Source organism: Carcharhinus amblyrhynchos, chromosome 9, assembly GCF_965287045.1.
Source record: "Carcharhinus amblyrhynchos chromosome 9, sCarAmb.v2.hapA, whole genome shotgun sequence".
NCBI classification, from domain to species: Eukaryota; Metazoa; Chordata; class Chondrichthyes; order Carcharhiniformes; family Carcharhinidae; genus Carcharhinus; species Carcharhinus amblyrhynchos.
In genome coordinates this window covers 60,668,196-60,693,167 of record NC_137332.1, presented here as the reverse complement: position 1 = coordinate 60,693,167, position 24,972 = coordinate 60,668,196, and the positions used below count along the sequence as shown (strand labels likewise).

The window sequence follows — 24,972 nt, the reverse complement described above, 5'->3', positions numbered from 1 at the left end:
ACATTCCAACACTGTACCTGCTTAGAGTTCTGATTGTAGTTGTGTGTGGGGAACAGGTACGAAAGTCAGATCAACTTCAGTCAAAAAAAATTGGACAAGCCTAATTTTCAGAGAAAAATGTCCTTCATTTGCCTTGCTCTGGAATGTGCAAAGGAGCCCAAAGTTTTCGTTTCTGTTTTGCTCAGTGGATTTTTAGCGGGTTTCAATTCTATCTCTTAGAAAAAGGGGGAATTTTGCTTTTTTTAGATCAAGGAGAAGGAATGATGTTAACATTTAATGGAATTCAAACTGAGAAGCCACAAATCATCAATAGCATGACTGCAGTTACCAGAAACCAAAAGTAAAAACAGAACATGCTGGAAATACCAAGCCAATTGGCTCCTATAAAAAGAAAATACACAATGGCGCTCAGGGCTTCAAACTGTCAAGAGCTATCATACTTCTAGCTGTCATCAGCTGGTCGGGCAGTAGTGGGGAGAGAAGGGGGCTTGGCAGCAGGGAGAAAGGGCTGATTATTGTGTGTTGGGAGATATGAGAGGCTTCATGGAGCCTCCTGTTACCAGGGGAATATGGAGAGTTTTGCTGAAACCCATATAAATACATAAAATATCAACATTTTTTAACAAAGTAATTTGAAAACACTTTCATTTTATATGTTGTATGTTAATCTGCAATACATTGACTTTATTAATAATGTACTGAATGTCAATATATTCATTTTTGCTTTTTGCCTTTGTTGACATCTGGGGCCACAATTTTTGAAGGTTAATATGGAGTCACATTGGAAAATAGTTGGGGAAGTACTGATTTTAGTTATTCACCAACACCAAATGAAAGGTAAACAATCCTACAGTTTCCTGGTTTACTGCTACCTCCTTTTACAAAAAGGGAACTCACTGCAGCACACTCCACTTCTCTGACACATGCAATATCTAAAATCCAGCTGCAACATATTATAAATGAGAAAACCAAAACACACAGGTATTCAACAAACACAGTAAAAATTTGAAAGACAATTTTACCAAGGACAATATTCCATTTAGAACATTGAGGAATCATTTAGCAATAGATCACAGTGGTTAGAACTGCTGCTTAACAGCGCCAGGGACCCAGAATCGATTCCCGGCTTGAGTCATTGTCTGTGTGGTGTTTGCATGTTCTCCCCTTGTCTGCGTGGTTTCCTCCAGGTGCTCCGAATTCCTTCCACAGTCAGAAAGATGTGCTGGTTAGGTGCATTGACCCGAACAGACATCGGAGTGCGGCAAATAGGGAAATTTCACAGTAACTTCATTGCACTGTTAATGTAAGCCTACTTGTAACTAATAAATAAACTTTAACTGTAGACAATGCTAAGAAATAAGTTGTTAACCATGAAGGAAGAGAACAGAACCTGAAGTCATGGCAGTTACAGGACACAGATTTTGGCCATAAAATCAATCAAACCAATTAATCAAGCAAGTACCTTACTTCACTCCAAACAAAAAGGATGTTTTTGGTCTAATCACACTTGCCATTGGTGAATTGTCACATCAGTATTTTCATGTCTGAAAATTCAAGTAAGAATTATTTCCACTGGGTTTTCAGCCCTGAATCGGTATACTTTAGTTTGCTATGCTTAACTAGGCACCCGTGGGATCTGTCTGCATTGTTCCTGTAGAATTATTTAAATAAAAGCCCATGGTACTGGTGTACCAAACTCTGATGTTACACATGTAATGCACCAGGAATAAGTTAGAGTTACTTAAATGATGGATTCCTCTGCAGTAACAGTGAACAGTCTAGCAAAACTAGAGTCAATGGGAATTAGGGGCAAACCACTCCACTGGCTGGAGTCATACCTAGCAGAAAGGAAGATGGTTGTGGTTATTGGAGGTCAATCATTTCAGTTCCAGCACATCAATGCAGGAGTTTCTCAGTGTAATGTCCTAGGCCTAACCATCTTCAGCTACTTCATCAACTGCCTTCCATCATAATAAAGTCAGGAGTGGGGATGTTCACTAATGATTTCAGCACCATTCACAACTCCTCAGACACTGAAGTTGTCCATGTCCAAATGCAGAAAGACCTGAACAATATCCAGGCTTGAACTGACAATTAGCAAGTAACATTTGCACCAAATAAGTGCCAGGCAACAGCCAACTTCCACAAGAGAAAATCAAACCACTGCCCACCGTCACTTAACATTCAGTGGCATTACCATTATTGAATCCCTCACTATCAACACCCTTGGGATTACCATTGACCAGAAACTGGATGAGCCATATGCTGTTGCTTCCAGAGCAGGTCAGGGGCTAGGAATCCTACAATGGTACCCACATCCTGTCTCTCCAAAGCCTGTCCATCAAGGCACAAATTAGGAGTGCAATGGAGTACTCTCCACTTGTCTGGATAAAGCAGCCCTCTTGATTGGCACCCCTTCCACAAACATTTACTCCCTCCACCACCGACATACAGTGGCAGCAGTGTGGGGTCAGAAAGCTGACTACATCAATGATTTCCACAACAATAATAATATTAGCTGTAAGAGCAATTGTGACAATGAGAATCAAGCATGCTTGGATTTTTGGTCAAGTTCTAGTCAAAAACAGATGTAGGTCACAAAGCTGCTGCAAGCTGTGACTTGATTTGTGAACTGTGACCTGATACTTCCTGTGCTGCCCAAATAAGGTTTCCAGGTATACAATTGGCTGAGTTCCAGGGAACTTTCTGAAAGAATGTGAGAAGTTTAGGATAAAGACATGTGTTTCAGCCCTTTGTCTTCAGTGATAGCTAAGACAGCCAGTAGGAGTGCCCTGAAAGAACATCTTCAGTGAAGACAAAGGGGCAGCATGGTGACACAGTGGTTAACACTGCAGCCTCACAGTGCCAAGGACCCAAGTTCGATTCCCAGCTTGGGCCACTGTCTGTGTGGGGTTTGCACGTTCTCTCCACGTCTGTGTGGGTTTCCTCCCATAGTCCAAAGATGTTAGGGTTAGGTGGATTGGCCATGCTAAATTGACCCTTATCATCAGGAAGATTGACTAAAGCAAATGTATGGGGTTATGGGGATAGGGCCTGGGTGGGACTGTGGTCGGTGCAGATTTGGTGGGCCGAATGGCCTCCTTCTGCACTGTAGAATTCTATGATTCTATGAAAAATCTAAATCTGGAACGGACTTGATCACTTCATTCAGGCCGAGTAGTATTCATTTCACTTAAAGAGTTAAAATTCAGTGTAAGAGTTGGAATTTCAGTTAAAGAATTGCAACTGTTGTGAGCTTGAATGGTAAACAAAGAAAACTGTGTTTAAACATTTAAAGTCAATTTAGCGCCTTTACTCACTTTTTAAAACACATAGGTTTATACAACAAGTATATACCAGGTACAAGATGCACAGCAGGAACTCACCAAGGCTCCTTAGGCAGCACTTTCCAAACTCAGGACCACTGCCATCTAAAAATAAAGGGCAGTGTACATCACCAGCAGGAAGTTCCCCTCCAAGCCACTCACCATCCTGTCTTGGAACTATCTCGCCATTCCTTCACCATAGCTGTGTCAAAATCCTGGAACTCTCTTTACCAGCACTGAATTGCCTACATCACATGGGCTGCAGCAGTTCAAGAAGGCAGCTCGTCACCCGCTTCTCAAAGCCAAGTAGGGATGAGCAATAAACGCTGGCCTAGCCAACAACATCTACATTCTATGAATGAAAAAAGGAAACTTTTAGTAGTATTGGACTTGGCAAATGTTCTTGATGTTTTATTTTCATCTAAACAGCAGTGGGCTTGCCTCTGACTGCCTGAACAATGATGGGACCACTGGATTATTTTGCTTTCACTGGCAGAGAGGTTTTGAGGACCACATGTGAATTCCCTCTAGATGTCTGATTAATTGCTATTGTTATTATGGAAGGGCAGCTGAAGAGAATGCAGGAAAGAAAGTGGATCAATTTTTCAAAAGGTTGAGCCTAGTGCACCCCAGTGCATTGATTCCATCGGTTGTACAGATCCTATGGAGACTTATGTGAAGAGCTTCGTAAAGTGGCATTGGACAGAGGCAGCTGCTCTTACAGCCCTGTCTGTAGGTTATGAAGGTGGGATCACATGTATTCCAATCAGCTATGGGTTTTCTGGGCAATCTCAGCCTTGATGCCATCTGAGAACGTATTCATCAGGTGACAGACAAACCACTGAGGAATTTAAAGAATTCATCTGGTTTGTCCTTACAGCAAGGTAACATCAGTTTGTTCAAATCTAGAATATTACTAACACTGCAAAACACAAAGGATAACAAATATAGCATTGTGAGGTCATAGTTAATTTTCTCAACTCTATACAAATATCGAGACTGGAGATGAGACAAGATGCAAAGGATCCTCCACATCAGTGCACAATTTTCTGGAAGTTGGGTGATGCATTGCCCTTTGAAAATTTACTGTCTCTAAATTCTGCAACACATCATCGAGTGAAGAGATAATTTGTGGGTGACAAGACACTGTCGTTCTGATATGGAAACCCCTCCCACTTAGAGCTGCAACAACAGCAGCTGAAATATGTTAAAGAAAGACACATGCTTCTACATCAAAGTGATTACTGGGAGCACCAATATGATCCTGAAGAGACTTCCTTAGGATTTGGATAGATCAGCAGAGACTTTACTATATGCTTCAGATCAGGCGGCAGACATAGAATTTTGTCATTTGAAATGAGCTGAACATGGAGATTCCTGGAGAGTTGATCTTCCCTACTTTGGAAGCAGAACAAATGGGAGTGGAACATCAGGAGGGCAGAGACTCTGAGGAGTCTTCAGTGACACCTACCAGAGTCATCACAACTTAGGTCAACAATGAAGTATTCTCATCATCTTTTATTATTCATTCGTGGGACATGGACATTGCCAGCTGGTCAGCATTTATTGCCCATCCCTAGTTACCCAAGAGCAGTTGGGTCAACCACATTGCTGTGGTTCTGGAGTCACCTGTAAGCCAGACCAGGTAAGGATGGCAGATTTTCTTCCCTAAAGGACGTTAGTGAACCAGATAGGTTTTTCCGACAACCAACAATGGCTTCATGGTCATCAGTAGATCCTTAATTCCAGATATTTTTTACTCAATTCAAATTCCACCATTTGCTATAGCAAGATTTGAACCCAGGTCCTCAGAATATGACCTGAGTTTCTGGATTAATAGTCTGGCAATAATACCACTAGAGAATTGCCTCCCCATTACAAAAAAACGATGAGGAAGTTGATGTTGCAGAAAGCCAACATCAGATTATGCAACTTCCTCTTATGATGCTACGATTCTATGATTCAAAGCTTACTTTAATTATCAGTATAATTACATTTCCTCTCCCACCTTCATAAATGCAACTCTTCTAATCCAGCCTTGCATATCACATCATATTTGGCCACTGCCCTCTCCTCTCCACATTACTGGCTGTTTAGGTTATTATCCAACAGGTGGGGGAGTGTTGGGGTGTGTGGGGGTGTTGGAAGGAAGATCTGAGCAACTGATGGTGCCTGTTTTCATTATAACTGATTTCATACATAAACTTTAGGCTTGTCATTGCCGTCAAGTCCACAACTGCAGAGAAGTGAAGATAGGAACAAGGTTAAAATCTACTTCTCTCATTGTAACTACATTGTTTAGTCTAAGACAGAATGAATAAACTTATTGCACTATCAGTAAAGAGTAAAGCTCTAGTTATTCAGTAGGTTTTGCTTTAAGTTTCTTTCACTCTTTAATGTTGTTGTCATTATCAGTTGTCCCTAATTTGACGATGACATCTATTCAGGTTCATGAGTTTCTGCCATGAGTTTTCATGTATCCGAACAAGTTATTCACTTCTTAGTCTGCATATATTTGGGCACATGGGGCAGGATTTCTCACAGGGTAGTGGGATCCAGAGTGCTTTTTATCCCCTTCGCTCTGCATCATTAAGACGTTGGGACTCAAATCATGATGCAGCTTGATGAACATGTCACCATTTTGAATGATAAGCTCTTCCTGGTTATTGTCAATGCCACCATGTTTAAGGAGAGCTTCAGAGAGCCTTTGAAGCAATTTATTTATCCTCTGGAATGTTGGTCATTTGAGAGCTGAGAGAACAGGGCCTGGCAGAGGTGGTGGTTTTTATCTGTCCAGACACAATTGCCAGCCCATCAAAGTTTGTGTACTGTTTATCCTGAATGCTTGTGGAAGAGGTGGCTTCAATGATACCAGTGTTTGTTCAGTGGTCCTTCCATTGATTAGGAGGATGGGGTGGAGGCATTGCTGATGGAATGTCTTTTGCACTCTTACATTCCCGAGTCAATTTTCACACAGCCCAGGTCTCACTGCAGTACTGGACTGTGATGATAACAACTGCTCTCTACACCAGGACTTTCGTTGATTTGTAAAGGTCTTTGTGGTCAAACACTGCATTGTTTGCAAAAGACTGAAACAGCCTAGCTGATCCAGTGTTGGATCTCCTCTTCAATAGTCACCTTTTGAGAGAAGTGATTTCCAAGGTATGGCAAGTGCCCAATATATCCCAAAGTCATCCCTTCAACATATATGGGAGGTGGAATGTTTAGCTGACAGGTCTGGGTAGATTTGGAGTTTTGCTTTGGCAACATTCAAGGACAGGCCAGGTTTCTTCAATGAAGAATTAAAGCGATCAAGAGCGACTTGCAAATCTGCTTTAGAATGGGCAACAACACTGTAGTTATCTGCAGACTGTAGATCACATATATCAACAGTGATCTGTTTAATTTTGGTACAGAGGTGGTGACCATGGTTAAAGACTTTTCACAGTATAAAGTATGTAACACTGACACCAGAGGGCAGTTGATCTTTGCTGTGATAAATAGCTACTGTCCATATTACAGAATCACTATGATGCAGAAGGAGGGCATTCGGCCCACTGACCCTGCACCAATAACAATCCCACCCAGGCCCTGTCCCTGTAACCCCATGTATTTACCCTGCTGATCATTCTGACACTAAGGGGCAATTTAGCATGGCAAATCAGCCTAACCTGCACATCTTTGGACTGTGGGAGGAAACCAGAGCATCCTGCGGAAACCCACACAGACAAGGGGAGAATGTACAAATTCCACACAGTCACCCGATGCTGGAATTGAACCAGGGTCCCTGATGCCATGAAGCAGCAGTGCTAGCCACTGTACGACCATGCTGCCCAATTTTCCTTGTATGAATTGCACTCATCTATCAGGGAGATGGTAAACAGTGGGAGTATCACACAGCCTTGTTTGATCCCAGTCTAAATTTTGAATGGGACTGTTTCAAATTTCCCACTCAATACCACTATGCCACTATGCAGTGGCATAGTGGTATTGTCACTGGACTAGTAATCCAGAAAACAAGGGTAATGCTCTGGGGACCTGGGTTCAAATCCCACACGGCAAATAGTGGAATTTAAATTCAATAAAACATCTGGAATTAAAATCTAATGGTGACCGTGAAACCATTGTAAAAATCCTGTCCCTTCGGGGAGGAAATCTACCATCCTTACCTGGTCCAGCTCACATGTGACTACGGACCCACAGTAGTGGTTGACTCTTAACTGTCCCCTTACGGGCAATTAGGGATGCCCACATCCAATGAAATAATTCTTTTAAATAATGAAATATTTGCTGTACTGTGATGAAGTTTCTTGGACTTCCAAATCTTTGGAGCACAACCCACAGAGCCTAGTGATTTACTGAGTCAAATGTTTTGATCAGGTCAATGAATTGCTGCTGCTCTCAATATTTTTCTTGGATCAGTTTAGCAACCAAGAGGTTACTCTGAAAGGTCTAAAAATCACACTGTGTCCCTAGGAAGATTTCCTTAGCCACTCAAAGTTGATGAATCAGATAATGCCTGTCAGAAATTTCCCTGCTACCTTGACAGTTTCCCACTATATGATGTAGTATAACAGCAGTATACCCAAAGTTTAACAGTTGCATGTGTACCAGCACTGCATGGACTGCAGTGATTCAAGAAGGTGGCCTAGTACCTGCTTTCTCAAGGCCAATTAGAAATGGACAACAAGAAATGGGCACCAAATGCTCAATTAGCCAACAATATGCACATCTCATGAAACATTATCTCCCTTCTTGTAGCTACAATTCTCACATTTCCAAAATTTGTAAAATGAGTGCATGGAGTCTTGATGTGAACAAAAGCCCATCAGCTTTGTAGACCTCAGCTGGAACTGCAGGTTTTGTTGCTTATCATCCATTTGGTTGCTTGTTGCAGCTCTCTCATTAATTGTAGTTCACCGATGGATTCTATCACAGGGCACTGGGGATAGCCTGGAGAATGTCATCTCTTCACTGCAGATATGCAGTTGAGGAGTTGTTCAAAATGTTCTTTCCAGCTTTGTCAGATGGCAGAGTCATTCTTAAAAAGAATGTAGAAGATTTTGGCCATTTTGCTTGGGTCCATAGACGACCTTGGTCACTTTGAAAAGGCTTTGCATACCATGTTGTTAGGATGGTGCACTGGTGCGTAGACTTAAGGGATAGTATAATGTATTACTATAGCGGAAGATTTTCAATCTTGCTACAAGTTAAACGGGAAACCTCTTTTCTGCAGTTGTTGCCTATGGAAAGAAAATGTTTAGTCAATAGTGCTTTACAGTAATTTGTTACAGCAAGTCAGGAAATGTGAAACTATGATGTACAATTCTTTCAGCTGTTCACTGGAAGTGTTAAATTTCTCTTTAAAAGTTATCTATTTCTATGGAATTCAGAAGAATGAGAGGAGCTCTTATTTGTGAGAAACGCAGCTCACAGTCAAACAATTTAGTCGAGTCAAGTTCCAAAGGAGCAAGGTATTTTATTTAACATTCTTGCAAGACCGGGTGTCCAAAAAATAGGCACACCTTACATCGAGTTTAAGCAAGTGTTTTATACTATTCTTACAAGCATACAAATCAATTACACAATACATTGTTCTCCCCTAATTGGTGGTCCCTATCCCATTTATGTGTTGTCATTCCCCTATTGGCTCAAGGTGCCCCAAGTTTAAGAACATAAGAACATAAGAAATAGGAGCAGGAGTAGGCCATCTAGCCCTTCGAGCCTGCCCCGCCATTCAATAAGATCATGGCTGATCTGTCGTGGCTCAGTTCCACTTTCCCGCCCTCTCCCCATAACCCTTAATCCCTTCTCTTATCAAAAACCCATCAACCCGCTTCTTAAAAATATTTAGCGAGGCAGCCTCCACCACTTCAACGGGCAGAGAATTCCAGAGATTCACCACCCTTTGAGTGAAGAAGTTCCTCCTCAACTCCGTTCTAAACCGCCCCCCCTTTATCTTGAGGCTGTGCCCCCTAGTCCTACTGTCTTTTTTGAGCAGGAAGAGTCTCTCCACCTCTATCCTATCCATCCCATTCATCATCTTATACGTCTCAATGAGATCTCCCCTCATTCTTCTAAACTCTAACGAGTACAAGCCTAGTTTATTCAGCCTCTCCTCATAGCTCAATCCCCTCAACTCCGGTATCAGCCTAGTAAACCTCCTCTGCACTCCCTCCAGGGCCAAAATATCCTTGCGCAAGTGCGGCGCCCAAAACTGCACACAGTACTCCAGCTGCGGCCTCACCAATGCCCTATACAGCTGCAGCAAGACCTCCCTACTTTTATATTCAATCCCCCTCGCTATGAAGGCCAGCATCCCATTCGCCTTCCTGACCACCTGCTGCACCTGCAAGCTGGGTTTTTGCGATTCATGCACAAGGACCCCGAGGTCCCTCTGCACCGTCGCCTGCTGCAGTTTTTCGCCACGTAAGTAATAGTCCTTCCTACCATTCTTCCTACCAAAGTGGACCACCTCACACTTGCCAACATTAAATTCCATTTGCCATTTCCTGGCCCATTCGCCCAGCCTATCTAGATCCTTCTGCAGACTCTCCACACCCTCCGCACAATTTGCCGTTCCCCCAATCTTGGTGTCATCAGCAAATTTCGACACCCTGCACTCGGTTCCCTCCTCCAGATCATCTATATAAATGGTAAATAGCTGAGGCCCCAGCACCGACCCCTGGGGCACCCCACTAGTCACCATCCGCCAATCCGAATAGCACCCATTGACCCCCACTCTCTGCCTCCTATTTGACAACCAATCCTCTATCCACGCTAACACCCTACCCCCAACTCCATGTCCCCTGACCTTCTGCAATAACCTCTTGTGAGGTACCTTGTCAAACGCCTTCTGAAAATCCAGAAAGACCACATCCACCGGCTCTCCTCTATCCACTGCCCTAGACACATCCTCATAGAACTCCAGTAAATTTGTCAGACACGACTTCCCTTTAATGAAACCGTGTTGCGTCCGCCCTATCAAGCAATTCCCTTCAAGATGCCTCGCAATTTCCTGCTTAATGATGGATTCTAACATTTTACCTACCACAGACGTTAAACTAACCGGCCTATAATTCCCCGCCTTTTGCCTGGCACCCTTCTTAAACAACGGCGTAACATTAGCCGTTTTCCAATCTTCCGGCACTTCCCCGGAATCCAGCGACGTCTGGAAAATAACCACCAAGGCATCCACTATCACCTCCGCCATTTCTTTCAGAACCCTCGGATGCATTCCATCCGGTCCTGGGGACTTGTCCACAATCAGCCCCTCCAGTCTGTCGAGCACCACCTCTCTAGTAACAGTAATGTCATTAAGCCCCTCCATTCCTACCACCTTTCCATCCCCTCTACTCCCCTTCTAACCATGTCTCCTGCTATCACAAGAGTGCATGTTTGATTTAATGTCCTTACTTGATTAGTCCTTATGGGTACCCATCCGTCTTATCTAAATCTGTTCACATGTCCAGTTCAGACCAGCTGTAATCAACCTTTTGCCAACTTAATCACTGCTGTCCTGACTATCTCAGTGACCTTTTTCCCCTTTAGGGAGTATGCTCAGTTGTAGAAACAACACATCTTGCATACCATTTGTTTTTACAATCTGGACCTTACACATTCCTACAGGATGTGGTGTACGCCTCACTGCACACTACACATCTGGTGTTATTCTTACACCACAGGTAGTCTCTTTATTGTCCCTGACTATTGCTCTGTTAGCATCAGCGAATTTTATGTCCTGTGTTTGTGACTAAAATCACAGTTGTTCCCATAATGTGGGTTATCAACGTGCCTGGCTATATCCAGTCTACCTGACTTTAGGCTATTTCTCTATGGTGTGCAGATATATGTGTTAACAGCATCTTTACCTGTTGTTCACATATTGAAACATAGGATTCCAGCAAGGCTTATAAAGGATATTTCTTCTTGTGAAGGAATTGTAATATAAACAGGGCCTAGTTTTAAGGCTGATAAAATTGGATATCTTAAATTAAAGAATTGGGCATATTAAAAATCAAATGCAGTCAAACCTCAGGCACGCCAATTGTACAATACACAAACCTGTCTGGGCCTGATTCATCAATCTCCCATCAAAGGTTGTTGCACCCTACTGATACTTAGCAGGAGATCATTGCACCTTATTGAAATGCCTATTGTTAGAAGCCCAGATTGGGCCAGACTTTCTGTCACCACAAGTTCCTGCAGTTGGCTTAATCTGATAGCAGGTTACATGTAAGCAGCAGCATGGAGATGGAACCTGGGGGCGGATTCTGGTGCCCTGTCAGGCAGACATCAAGAAACCCACTGGGTATTGGAACCCCCTCCTGGGACCTCATTGGCCGGAAGCCAGAGAAGTTTCTGGAAAGGCAAGCAGGCAGGGGATAAAGGAACACATTTTCAGACACCAGGAGCAAAGATGTGATGAAGGAGGTGATCCTTGACCATCCAGAAGACAGACCAGAGAAGGAAGGAAAAAGCTGCCATTGAGACTCACCTTCGTGACGATGGACCAGAGGGACTCGAGAATCGAGCCTGCAGTTTTAACCGAATCATCTTTGCGAGTAGTATATTTGAATCTGGGGTATCCTCTTGTTTTATGTGAGTCATTGTGTTATTGTAATTAAACTTGGTGAACCTTTACTTGTGTTTGTCCTTTGTCTATCTTGCAAATAAGGGAACTGAAGTGAAACACTGGAGTAAGCAAACTGGTCGAAAGTATCTGAGATTTAAAATCACAACAGAACATAGAAGGAGTATAAGGCACACTTTAAAGATAAGGGGTTATTTAGTTAGAACTCTCGGATTTTTTCTTCCCTCAAGGTAGACCATTAGATAAACTGAGAAACTCAAGTGAAAATATTAGAACTGGCTAATGCCACTGGGTCCAACAAGTTCACCCTTTTTAAATTGTAAATTCTTTACCCATATTGCCATATCACGCCTTGACAAAGGGTCACCTGGACTTAAAATGTCAGCTCTTTTCTCTCCTTACTGATACTGCCAGACCTGTTTCGAATTTCCAGCATTTTCTCTTTTGGTTTCAGATTTGAGCAAAGTAATTTGCTTTTTTCCCCACATCACCCATCCCTTTTACTCTTCCACAAGTACATCTATTTCCACTTGAGCCTCTAGAGTATTCATCGTTTTAAAAAGAAATCTTAGAGCAATTAGGGGAAGTTTTATTTTTAACTGCCCAGTGAGGAAGCTTTGAAAGTTGTGAAGACGCAAAAAAAGTTTAAATAATGAAAGTAGTCGTTTAACCTTGTATACTTTGCTGGTTTAGGGATTTGCGTGACCCTTGCTAGAGGGGTAATATAATGAGATCATCTGGCTCATAATGGTAACAAGGGACTTTTTGTTTGACAGAAGTTCCTGACCATTCAATTATTTTCTTCTCAATACAATCATGGTCTAGGAATCAGTGCCAACAACGACATCTAAAATAAACACACTTTCATATACTTCAGTACAGACAAAACATGAATATAGTTATAGAGGTAGCTATTGGGACAATTCTCTCTTTTAGTTTTTAAGATGTTTATTAATCTTAACTTCTTGACTCAGTTTTAAATCAATTCGCATGTTGCCTTCTTTGTCAATTGAGGCAGGATCCAATCTACTTTGAGTAGCAATGCAGCCCTGATGTTAACTGAGAGACAAGTTAAGGGTGCGGGAATCACATGTCTCATGGAAACACAGAAGCAATTTCACTGTTTATCTGTGGCATTTTAAGTCTTACATTTGCCTTTGGGTTTGGCATTGAATGCACAGCATCAGACACAATGTAGATTCGCATGACGGGAGCTGAAGCATAGTATTTAAAGGTGCCACATTTTAATGACACCTGCTTGATATAGTGGTGGGATCAGTGAGGAGACCCCTTGTTTTTAAACTATGCCTTCTAGTTCTATATTCCCTCCCAAGGAGAAACATCCTTTCAGCTTTCCTGGAATCTAATGTTTCAATCTCCTGTTGCAATCTCTTTAGAGATAACATTTAAAGAGAAATTCAAACTTCTAGTTAACAGCTGAAAGAATGGCACATCATAGTTTCACATTTCATAACTTTTGCTGTAACAAATTACTGTAGAAAATCCATTGCCTTAACATTACTTTATTTTCATTGGCAACTACTACAGAAAAGAGGTTCCCCATTTAACTTGCAGCAAGATCAAAAATCTTCTGCTGCAATAACACTTTAAAGAAGGGGTTTAAAGGAGTTAGGAAGTAGACACGTCATCCTCTAGGAACCAGTTTAAAATTATTCTCAGCTCCTGATGGCCTGCATTTTTTATGTTATCCAGTGGATAACTTGACTGTGAGGGTTCCACTTCTTCTGGTTCCAAGCTAGGCAAAGTTTCCAGCTTCTTTTAAACTCTCACAAACTCAGTCTTCAAATTGATTATGAGTCTCACCCATATTCTGTGTGGTCATACAGTCAGTATTTGCTCTGCTTAACGTGCAAGACTGACTGTTTCTATGTGTTGCTTCCTAACATTCGGATGGCTGCAGAACACATTAGACCAAATTACAAATTGTCTGTGATATTGATGTTTTTATAGGGAAGTTTGTAACCTGATCTCAAAATGACTTCCTCAATCTTCTTCCCCTTGGCAATGGGTAACTCATTGGCTTTGTATCTAAGTAGTTATCCTTGATCCCAACTTATTTTCATCTAATAAGTAAATGAACAAATGAACATACAAATTAGGAACAGGAATAGGTCACTTAATTCCTCAAGCCTGTTCTGCCATTTAATAAGATCATGGCTGACCTAGCTACCCTTGATAGCCATTTACCCCTTGCTAATCAAAAATCTATCTAGCTTTGCCTTAAAACTATTCAGAAACTCTGCTTCCACTGCTTTTTGAGGAAGAGAATTCCTTATTACTCTGAGAATATTTCTCCTCATCACTGTTTTAAAGAAGCAACCCCTTATTTTTAAACCGTGACCCCTTGGTTTTAGATTCTCTGAGAAAAGGAAACATAATCTCCACATCCACTCTGTCAATACTCCTCAGGATTTTAAGTTTTGATTAAGTCACCTCTTACTCTTCTCAACAGTGGATACAAACCTAACCTCCCCAACCTTTCCTCAAGACAACCTATCCCTTCTTGGCATTAGACCAGTAAAACTTCTCTGAGCTGCTTCTAATATTTCTACATCTTTTGTTCAATAAGGAAATCAATACTGTACACAATATTCCAGGTGTGGTCTCAGCAATGCCTTGTACAACTGAAGCATATATTCCCTACTTCAGTAATTAATTCTCCTCACAATAAATGATAAAATTCTATTAGCATTCATAATTACTTGCTGTACTTGTATGCCAGTGTTAGGAACCTTACTGATGTTCAATGAAAGGGCATCCCAAATCGCAGAAGGGAATGCTGGTTCTTAACTATATATTTTTGGGATTTTGAAAAAATATGAGGAAAGAGATTAAACTCAGAGGAACGGGGTCTTGTTGTAAATTTTTCAACTAACAAAACATTTATTAAACTTTAAAAAACACAGCAAGGCACCAGAACAACACTTAATTAACTACAATAATAGTTACCTAGATGGTATAAATTAACCCCAATCCAAATCTATTTACTTACCTAAACTCCGTGAATACACCTTCCCAAAAACAATATCCCATAGGTAATAATACTATGAACTAAACCCAGCAAACAATTACCACACAGAATCTGTAGATTTGTTTCGGAAAGTCTTTCTTCTAGGGCGGCACGATGGCGTAGTGGTTAACATGCCTGTCTCACAGCACAAAGACCTGGTTCAATTCCAGTCTCAGATCACTGTCTGTGTCAAGTTTTCACGTTCTCCCTGTATCTGCCTGAGTTTCCTCTGGGTGCTCCACTTTCTTCCCACACACCAAAGATGTGCAGGTTAGGTTGACAGGCAATGCTAAATTGCCCCTTAGTGTCAGGAGGAAATAGCAGGGTAAATATGTGGGGTTACAGGGATTGGGCATGGGTGGGACTGTTGTCAGTGCAGGTTCGATGGGCCAAATGGCCTCCTTCTGCACCCTATGGATTCTATGTTTCTAATTTAGAGTAGAACTCATGGGAACTGACACGGACAGACTTCTGCTGTTTACTGCACAACAAGTTGATTCCAAGATATAGCCCCGCTTTGCAATTGGGTGTGGCTATGATCTAGGTCTCTAGACTGCTAGTCTCTACTTTGCTCAACAATGTATCCATTTCACCCTGCTGCTAGGCCAATTAGCATTGCACAATTTCTCAGTGCAGCCAAAACTTTACCATTTTAAAAAATTCAATTCTTTACTTTTCATTTCATTCCAACTTCCAAATAGCTAGCTTTTTGTGATTTGTGCACCAAGACACCGATTTGGACGAGAAGCTTTTTACTCTTACTGCCAAAATGGACAATTTCACATTTGCCCACGTTAAACAGGATTTCCCTTTCGTAAAACCCATTTTGAATCTGCCCAATTGCCTTGAATGTGTGCTAGTGCCCTGACACAACATATTTAATAATAGCTTTAACATATTCCCTATAACAAATGTTAGGCTAACTGGCCTATTACTTCCTACTTTTGGTCTCTCTCCCTTTTTGCTATCTTCCAATCTAATGGAACCTTGCCCAAATCTAGCGAATTTTGGAAAATTAAAACCTATACATCAACTATCTTATTAGCCACTTCTTTCAAGATCTTAGGGTGAAATCCATCTGGACCAAGGGATTTGTCAACCCACAGACCAACAGTTTACTCAATACCAATTTCCTGCTAATTATAATTTTCCTGAGCTTGTCCTTCCATTTCCTGATTTACAGCTATCTCTACAGATAGTTTACAGCATCACTGTTTACAACTTGAAACCTCCAACACTTTCTGGGACTTTGAGAAACTGGAAAAAAGTCTACTGGTGGTATGTGCAGGGACTTCAGTCATTGACTCCAAGCATAAAAATTTTGCACTTTCTTATCTTCTATTTATCTCTAGCAATCAAACTACCCAGGCTTACAGACGGCAGACAGGTCACACATAGCCTTCTTCATTTATTCTACATTTAAAGATGCTATCCTAAAATATAATAATCTTATCAATCCATTAGTTGCAATAATTCTAATGAGTATAGGCCAACCTTCTCAATCTCTCTTCATAAAACAATCTCTTCATCCCAGGAATCAGCCTACTGAAACTTCTCTGAACTGCTTCCAATGCAAGTATATCCTTCCTTAAGTAAGGAGTTCATACTTGAACACATTACGTGCTGTCATGCCAATGTGCTTTACAGTTGCAGCAAAAATGACCTGCTTTTATACTCCATCTCCCTGTAACAAAAGCCAACTTTCCTAATTATCTCCAGTCCCTGCTTGTTTTTGGTCTGTGAATTGTGTATACATTCCATTGAAGAATCGAAACGCAACAAGGACCCATTTGTGTCTCAGGGTGTTAGTTAATTATAGTATTAGATTAAAAGAAGTGACTTACAATGTGCACAGAACACTAGCAAGTCTGAGCATTGGGGATGTTTAAGAAACTAAAGAGCAATCAAACTGATAATGTTGATTAGGAGAGTAAACTATCCAGAAATTTTATACAAGATTGTATGAGCTGTTTTAAGTATATAAAAGGAAGAGAGTAACTAAATTATATATTGGTTCCTTAGAAGCAGAGAAAGGGCAAATTATTATGGGATTAAGAAATGCCAGGGGCATGAGAGTTGATGGGCCTTCTGTACTGTAGAGATTCTACGATTGAACAAATATTGTGTGTCTGTCTTCAAAGTAGAAGACACAAGTTTCACACTAGAAATAGAGTGATCTAGGGGCTTAAAAGTAATTAAGGTAATTAATATGAGCAGAGAAAAAGTATTGGAGAAATTTAACAAACCAAGATCCAACAAATCCCTCTATTGTGATGGCCTAAGTTTCTAAAAGAGCTAGCTGCAGAGATAGTGGATCCGCTAAATGTGATTATCCAAAATTCCTCAGACTCAGGAACAGTCCCATTAGGTTACAAGTTGGCATATGTAACAACACTTTTCAAAAAAAGGAGGGAAAGAGAACTGCAGGCAAGTTAGCTTAACAGCAGAATCTGGGAAAATGCTGGAATGTATTATTACGGAAGTCTTAAATGCATTTAGAAAAGCGTAGTATTATTAGAACAAGTTAACATGATTTTACAAAAGGGAAGTCTTGTTTGTCAAATATATTAGAATTTTGGGGGGTATAACCAGTAGGATAGATAAATGGAAACTGTAGATTTAATAAACCTGAATTTCCAAAAGATATTCAATAAGGTGCCATACAAATTTTAATGGCAAGATCAGGGTAATATGTTAATATGGATTGAACACTTCTAAATGGATAAAAGTCAAAGAACTGGCATGAACAAGGAATTTTCAATTTGGCAGGCTGTGATTAGTGGAGTGTTACAATGATTGGTGCTGGGACTTCATCTATATTGGTGGCTTAGCTGAAGAGACAGAAAGTAATGTATCTAAGTTTGCTAATGATACAAAACTAGATGGAAAATTGAGCTGCGTGGAGGTCACAGAGATACTGCAGAGTTGAAAGAGTTAGGTGAAGTGAGTGGATAACAAAATTGCAGATAGAGTAAAATGTGATGAACTGCAAAATTTTTTTTAAACTCTGGTAATAATATTAGAAAATCATTTTTAAATGGTGAGAAACCTGCTGAGATTCTTGGGTGTGCCTATACAAGGAACACTGAAATTTAGCATGCAGATATAGTCAGCAATTAAGAAGGCAAATGGCATATTGGCCTTTATTGTAAGGGGTTTGGAATACAGAAATAAACAAATCTTGCTACAGTTGTCCAGATGTATTCCACATCTGGGACACTGTGCAGCTTTGGTTTCCACCTTCAGGAAAAAAAGCAATGCATTGGAGGCAATAGAATGAAGATTCATTAAATTGGTCCTTGGGATAAGAGAGCTGTTTTTTGATGAGAAGTTGAGTAAATTGGGCCTATATTTTCCAGAATTTAGACAAGAGGTAATATTTTGAAATATACAGGATTCTGAAGGGGCTTGACAGGATGGACACAGAGATAATTTCTCTGGTTAGGGAATGGCAAACAGTCTCAGGGACGGATCATTTAGGACTCAGGTGAGGAGAAATTACTTCATTCAAAGGATTGCGAATCTTTGGAATCCTCGTTATACTCCATTTGACAAATTATTCCCCATTGACCTAACTAATCAATCTATATATCTATGTAACTTGTTTGTGTCCTCACAATTTGTTTAACATCTTTGTATCGTCAGTAACATCAGTGAGGATTAATTTAGACTTGGTGATCTTTTTTCAGGGGTGGAGTGTATTATGGCAGAAAGGATTGCGTATTCTAACAGATGAGATTCAGCACCAGCAGGATTCATTGGACAGATGAAGCAAGTCAAACTGATGCACTTCCTTGCCACAGGCTCTCATCTAGACACTCTTCTATTTTCAAATCTCAGGAGGATTGGTGGGTTGGGTAGAGTTCTGGGTAGGATGATTTCTTGCAAGGAGCAGCTGTACAAAGGAGAGATTTAAAAGTCTTTACAAAGAATTACATTTTCATGTTTGGGCTTGGTTGCATTAATTTTATTCCTCAATATTTATATTTGATGAGCAGTTAGGAGAAACAACAGGACAATGTTGATTTTTTTTCCTGAAATTGTAGACAGATAGGTAAAGAGAGGATATTCCATGCCAAACATTATCCACACATATTCTCCTGTTACAGCTGTAGATGTGGCCAGTGACTGCGTGAAAATGTTGTGCTTGGATATACAATGGTAAGTTTGAATATGACATCAGATGGAGAGTTTCTATTGAGTACTATAATATTTTAAAAAGTTATAAGAAGAGAAACTATTTGTGGAATAGGAACAAAATTTTTGCTCTACTTTGTAAGTCATTCGAGGGGCGTCTACTCAGTGTGGAATGTGACTGTTCCACCCTGAATGTGAAGGGGATTGTGGAGGTGCTGGTGCGCGGGGTAGGGATTTATGAGGAAGGTCACCAGTTTACCCACAATCCTCAAAGGTATACGCATGAAAATAACACACAAAAAACTGGGCAAACCTGCATTACTCTTGAATAGCATTAGTTGCTCACTGTCTGAATCAAGGATTTCAGAAGAAGCAACCCTACCCAGAATGCAGGCAGTCCTGAATAAAAGCTTCAGAACTTTCATGTTCCCACACTAACTTGGGTATTTCCACAATGAATAGAAATTTAAAATTCATGCTAAGGTCACTTGCAGCTCCAATACAACTTGGAACATTTACAGTTCTGTGAATTGATTTCTCAGGACAGGTAACTATTGCAGGAAGTAAAATCATTTAAGTGGTAGTTTGGAACATGTTTTTGATGTAGTATTCTTAAAATTATTTAATCTGATGCAAGAATCCAAGGAAATAGCCAAATTAGCAAAAACCTGTTTGCAGATTTGGACTACTAATGAAGAATTTTATTTTCCTGGTGTATATAGGATATCTTGTATCAAGGAATCAGGATGTGTGCCTTTTGCTAACAAAATGTGCAGTGCTTTGTTAACCACTGAAAACTCTGACCCTATCTCCTGCACCTTTAAGACCTGATTACCTGTAAAGACTCACATTCCAACCATTATCTTATGAATTGAGTTTGTGTCTGCATATGTCCTGTTTGTGAACACAAGTCCTCACTCACCTGATGAAGGAGCAGCACTCCAAAAGCTTGTGCTGCCAAATAAACTTGTTGGACTTTAACCTGGTGTTGTGAGACTTCTTACTGTGCTTACCCCAGTCCAATGCCGGCATCTCCACATCATGCCCATCTCCATGGACATGTTTTGTGTTGATGAATATTCTGGAGCATTTTTACGGTGTTAATTTTAAAACAAACAACATTCAATGAAGTATGTTCGACATTTTTTTAATAAGGAAACCCTCACTAAAATTCAGACTGAACTGGACAGTACATGACACTGCGAAAGATTGTCCTTGGATTTACCTGTTGGTAATGGGGCTGGAGATGTGATACCCACTTGACTCCCTCACTAACCTATTGGCTTTTCCTGTTGGCATCCTAATTAGATATGTGGAGCTCATTGTCACTGGAACAATAATCCAGAGGCAGAGGCTGTAGGGACACCAGGTTCAGATACCAACATGATAGCTGTTATAGCTAAAGTACAATTAATGAATAATAAAATCTGGAATTGAAAGGTAGTCTCAGTAATGGCACACACAAAACAATCAATTGTTGTTAAAGCCCATCTGGTTCACTAATGTGCTCTAGGGAAGAAAATCTGCAGTCCTTAACTGATCTGGCCTCCATGTGACTCCAGGCTCTTAGTAAGGTGGTTCACTCTCAACTTTTTTTGACATTATTATTCATTCCTGGGATGTGGGTGTCATTAGCTGGCCACCATTTATTTCCCATCCCTAATCACCTCTGGGAAGTTGGTAGTGAGCTGTTTTCTGTACTACTGTTGCCCCTCTGGTATAGGTACACCGCTGTGTTACTTGGAAGAGAATTCTAGGATTTTGACCAAGCAGTAGTGAAGGAACAGCATTATAGTTCCAAGTCAAGATGATGTGTGACCTGGAGGGGAACTTGGAGTTGGTGGTGTTCCCAAACATCTGCTGCCCTTGTCCTTCAAGATTTTAGAGTTTGCAGGTTTGGAAGGTGCTGTTGCAAGAGTCTTGGTAAATTGTTGCAGTACACTTTATACATGGTACACACAGCTGCCATTATGGGTCAGTGATGGAGGGAGTGTCAATCAAGTGGGTTGCTTTGTCTTGGATGATGTCAAGCTTCCTGAGTGTTGCTGGAACTGCCCTCAATCAGCAAATGGAGAGTATTGCATTACTTGTGCCCTACTACTGAAACCATTCTTGTAAATCTTTTGTGAACATGCTTTTAAAGTTTTGCATCCTTTGTAATGTACAGTGCCCAGAATTGCACACAAAATACAGGATGCCATTCAAGTGGGTGCTGTGGAAAAGAATACAAATGTGATAGGAGACAATATTGGAAAAAGATATTGTTCTTTGCAGGCATGAATTAGAGCTCCAAAGGTTGCACTATCTGTCGTGTAAGAAGTCTCACAACACCAGGTTAAAGTCCAACTACTTTATTTGATAGTAAACTCACAAGCTTTCGGGGTTTGCCCCTTTGTCAGGTGAATGGAGAGTTCTGGCCTCAGACAGAGCATATAACAGCGCACACAGTTTACAGATTACTAATTAGAACGCGAGTCTTTACAACTAAGCTGCTATTCTAGACTCGCATTCTAATCAGTAATCTGTAAACCGTGTGTGCTGTTATATGCTCTGAGGCTAGAACTTTCCATTCACCCGACGAAGGGGCAAACCCCGAAAGCTTGTGAGTTTACTATCAAATAAATTGGTTGGGCTTTAACCTGGTGTTGTGAGACTTCTCACTGTGTTTACCCCAGTCCAACGCCAGCATCTTCACATCATAACTATCTGTCCTGTGCCAGGGTTAAGGGCATATTCTTGTGCTTAGAGAAGAACTTGGAGTAGAAGGGAAGTTGTCAAGTTCTACATTGTAATGAATAATTTAGGTAGTATGAGGCATGACATTTTGAGGAGTTAGGACTGAAAATTAATAAACAAAACCTTAAATATTTGGATAACTAACAGAGCAACGCACAATTTGATATGGTGTTAAAAAAATCAAGGCGTGTTATTCATGATTCAAGAGCAATGTTAGAGACAACGGTTTTGACTCATCAGGTATTAGCATCAGTACTAAGAACATAAGAAATAGGAGCAGGAGTAGGCCATCTAGCCCTTCGAGCCCGCCCCGCCATTCAATAAGATCATGGCTGATATGTCGTGGCTCAGTTCCACCTTCCCGCCCTCTCCCCATAACCCTTAATCCCCTCTCTTATCAAAAACCCATCAACCCGCGTCTTAAAAATATTTAGCGAGGCAGCGTCCACCACTTCAACGGGCAGAGAATTCCAGAGATTCACCACCCTTTGAGTGAAGAAGTTCCTCCTCAACTCCGTTCTAAACCGCACCCCCTTTATCTTGAGGCTGTGCCCCCTAGTCCTACTGTCTTTTTTGAGCGGGAAGAGTCTCTTCACCTCTATCCTATCCATCCCACTCATCATCTTATACGTCTCAGTGAGATCTCCCCTCATTCTTCTAAACTCCAACGAGTACAAGCCTAGTTTATTCAGCCTCTCCTCATAGCTCAACCCCCTCAACTCCGGTATCAGCCTAGTAAACCTCCTCTGCACTCCCTCCAAGGCCAAAATATCTTTGCGCAGGTGCGGCGCCCAAAACTGCACACAGTACTCCAGCTGCGGCCTCACCAATGCCCTATACAGCTGCAGCAAGACCTCCCTACTTTTATATTCAATACCCCTCGCTATGAAGGCCAGCATCCCATTCGCCTTCCTGACCACCTGCTGCACCTGCAAGCTGGGGAAAAGTACTGGGGAAAAGGGGAGCTGTGCCTGAGATTAGTCTTGTGGCAAATTGTACAACTAGGGCTTAGATTAGACTTTAAACTAAAAAGTTGGGAGCAAGGGTTCAAATAAGGAGAAATTTATGAATTTAAAGAGAAGCATAAAGCCCTCAGAGCAGTGTAGTGAGTTTGATAAAGTTAAATGTGACTGGGAGGGGGAACGTGTTTAATGAATAAGTCAAATCAGGGAAATTTGGTAAAAGGTAACAATTAAAGATGCTTTATCTGAATGCATGAGCATTCACGACAAGGTAGACAAACTAATGGCACCAACAGGAATAAATGGGTTTGATTCAAAAGCCTTAACACATATCTGTTTGGTGACCAAGATTGGAAACTAAATATTCTTCAAGTTAACTATAAAAAAATTGATGTTAAACTCGATGTCATGAAAAGAAAGACAAGATGGAAAAGGTAGGAGGGTAGGCCTGACAAAACTGGATGACATAAGGACTGTGGTGAGGAAGGATCTTGGCTTGAAAGAAAAGAAAGTAGAATCGGAAAAGAATAAGGTTCAGAAAACATTGGTGGGGGTAATTTATAGATTCCCCAATAGCAGTCATACTGTTAGAATTATCATTAGGAAATAAGAGAAACTTGCAACAAAAGCAATTTTCTTAAAGGCTGAACAAATCAAAATCAGAAAAAATAGTAGAGAGGACAAGTTCATGGGATCCATTCAAAATAGTTTTCTACAATTAATTAACCCTGTGAAGCCAGTCAAGTTTAATTAGTATTCTTACAGTAAGGGATACTCTGGGAAAGAATGATCATAACATGATAAAATCTCACACTGAGTTTGAAACTAGAGTATTTGAATGTTAATAATTACATAATTATGAGAGATGAGATGGCTAAAATAAATTATAAAATTGGATTTAAAGCTATAATGGTAGATGAGCAATGGCAAACATGTCAATAAATATTTCACAATTCTCAGTGAATCTGCATCCCAAAGAGACATAACTTGGAAGCATGATTAAAAGAAGAGGTTTATAATATTGCCAAGAAGAGTAGTAAATCTGAGGATTGGCAGGATTTTAAATACCAGCACAGGATGTTCAGAAAATAGATAAACAGGAAGAAGATAAATGAGAATAAACTGGCAATAAACATAAAGCAGTAAGAGCTTTTACAGTCATGCACAATAGAAGATAGCAATGAAGTAAACTTGGCTTTCCAAGTGGCTGAGACAGGAGAAATTGTAATGAAGAAAATAGAAATGGCAAAGTCAGTAAATGAATAACTTGCGTCTGTCTTCACAGTAGAAGACACAAAAAAGCCCCTGAAATAATGGGAAATGAATGGTCCAATGAGAGTGAAGAACTTAAATCAGTAATGAAAAAGTGCTAAAGAAATTAATGGGACTGAAAGCCAGTAAGTCCCCAGGACCTAATGGTCTGTATCCTAGAGTTATATAAGAGGTGACTATACAGAGATAGTGGATGTATTGGTTGTAAGTTTCCAAAATTATTTAGATTCAGGAATGGGTCGAGTGGATTGAAAGGGAGGGGTAGGAATGAAGGGAGAGCAGAAAGGAGTAGTGTTGAAGAAGAGAAGGGAGAAGTGGTGGTGGCAGTAAAAGAGACAGAGAAAACTGGGAAGGAGAGACAGAACTGACAAAAAGAAATTGATAGAAAGGCCTTTTTACACCCCCGCTCTACAATCTCATAACCTATAACCTGGCTACAAAAAAGTGACCTTCCAGCCCATTGGCCTAAGAACCCAAAAATTAGTAAGAGTTTATTTTATTAGTGTCACAAATAGGCTTACATTAACATTGCAATGAGGTTACTGTGAAAATCCTCTAGTTGCCACATTCTGGAGCTTGTTCGGGTACACTGAGGGAGAATTTAGCATGGCCATTGCACCTTTCAGACTGTGGGAGGAAACCCATGTAGACACAGGGAGAACATAAAATCTCCGTACAGAAAGTGACCCAAGCCAGGAATCAAACCTGGGTCCCTGTGCTGTGAGGCAGCAGTGCTAATCAGAGCAAACAGTTACAGTCTCTTGCATTTGCTTTGCCATTTAATAAGACCACGGTGGAACCGTGACCTCAACTCCACTTTCCTGCATGAACCCAATATCCTTTGATTTCCTCAAGGGTACATAAATCTATACATCTCAACTTCTACTCAACAATTGAACATCTACAACTTTTTGG

At 40.7% G+C, this 24,972-nt stretch overlaps 1 protein-coding gene across 3 annotated transcripts in view; it reads right to left on the bottom strand.

The window, feature by feature from the left end:
* Nucleotides 1-24,972, bottom strand: part of extl2 (exostosin-like glycosyltransferase 2) — a 49,638-nt gene that overhangs the window by 3,299 nt on the left and 21,367 nt on the right. The window contains exon 5 of one of the 3 annotated variants that reach the window (XR_013887866.1): nucleotides 8,547-8,569. The exons of the other annotated variants lie outside the window; for them this stretch is intronic. The gene's annotated coding sequence lies outside the window, so the exon portion shown is untranslated. Of the gene's footprint in view, nucleotides 1-8,546; nucleotides 8,570-24,972 lie in introns of those variants that run through there. 3 annotated transcript variants of the gene reach the window in all.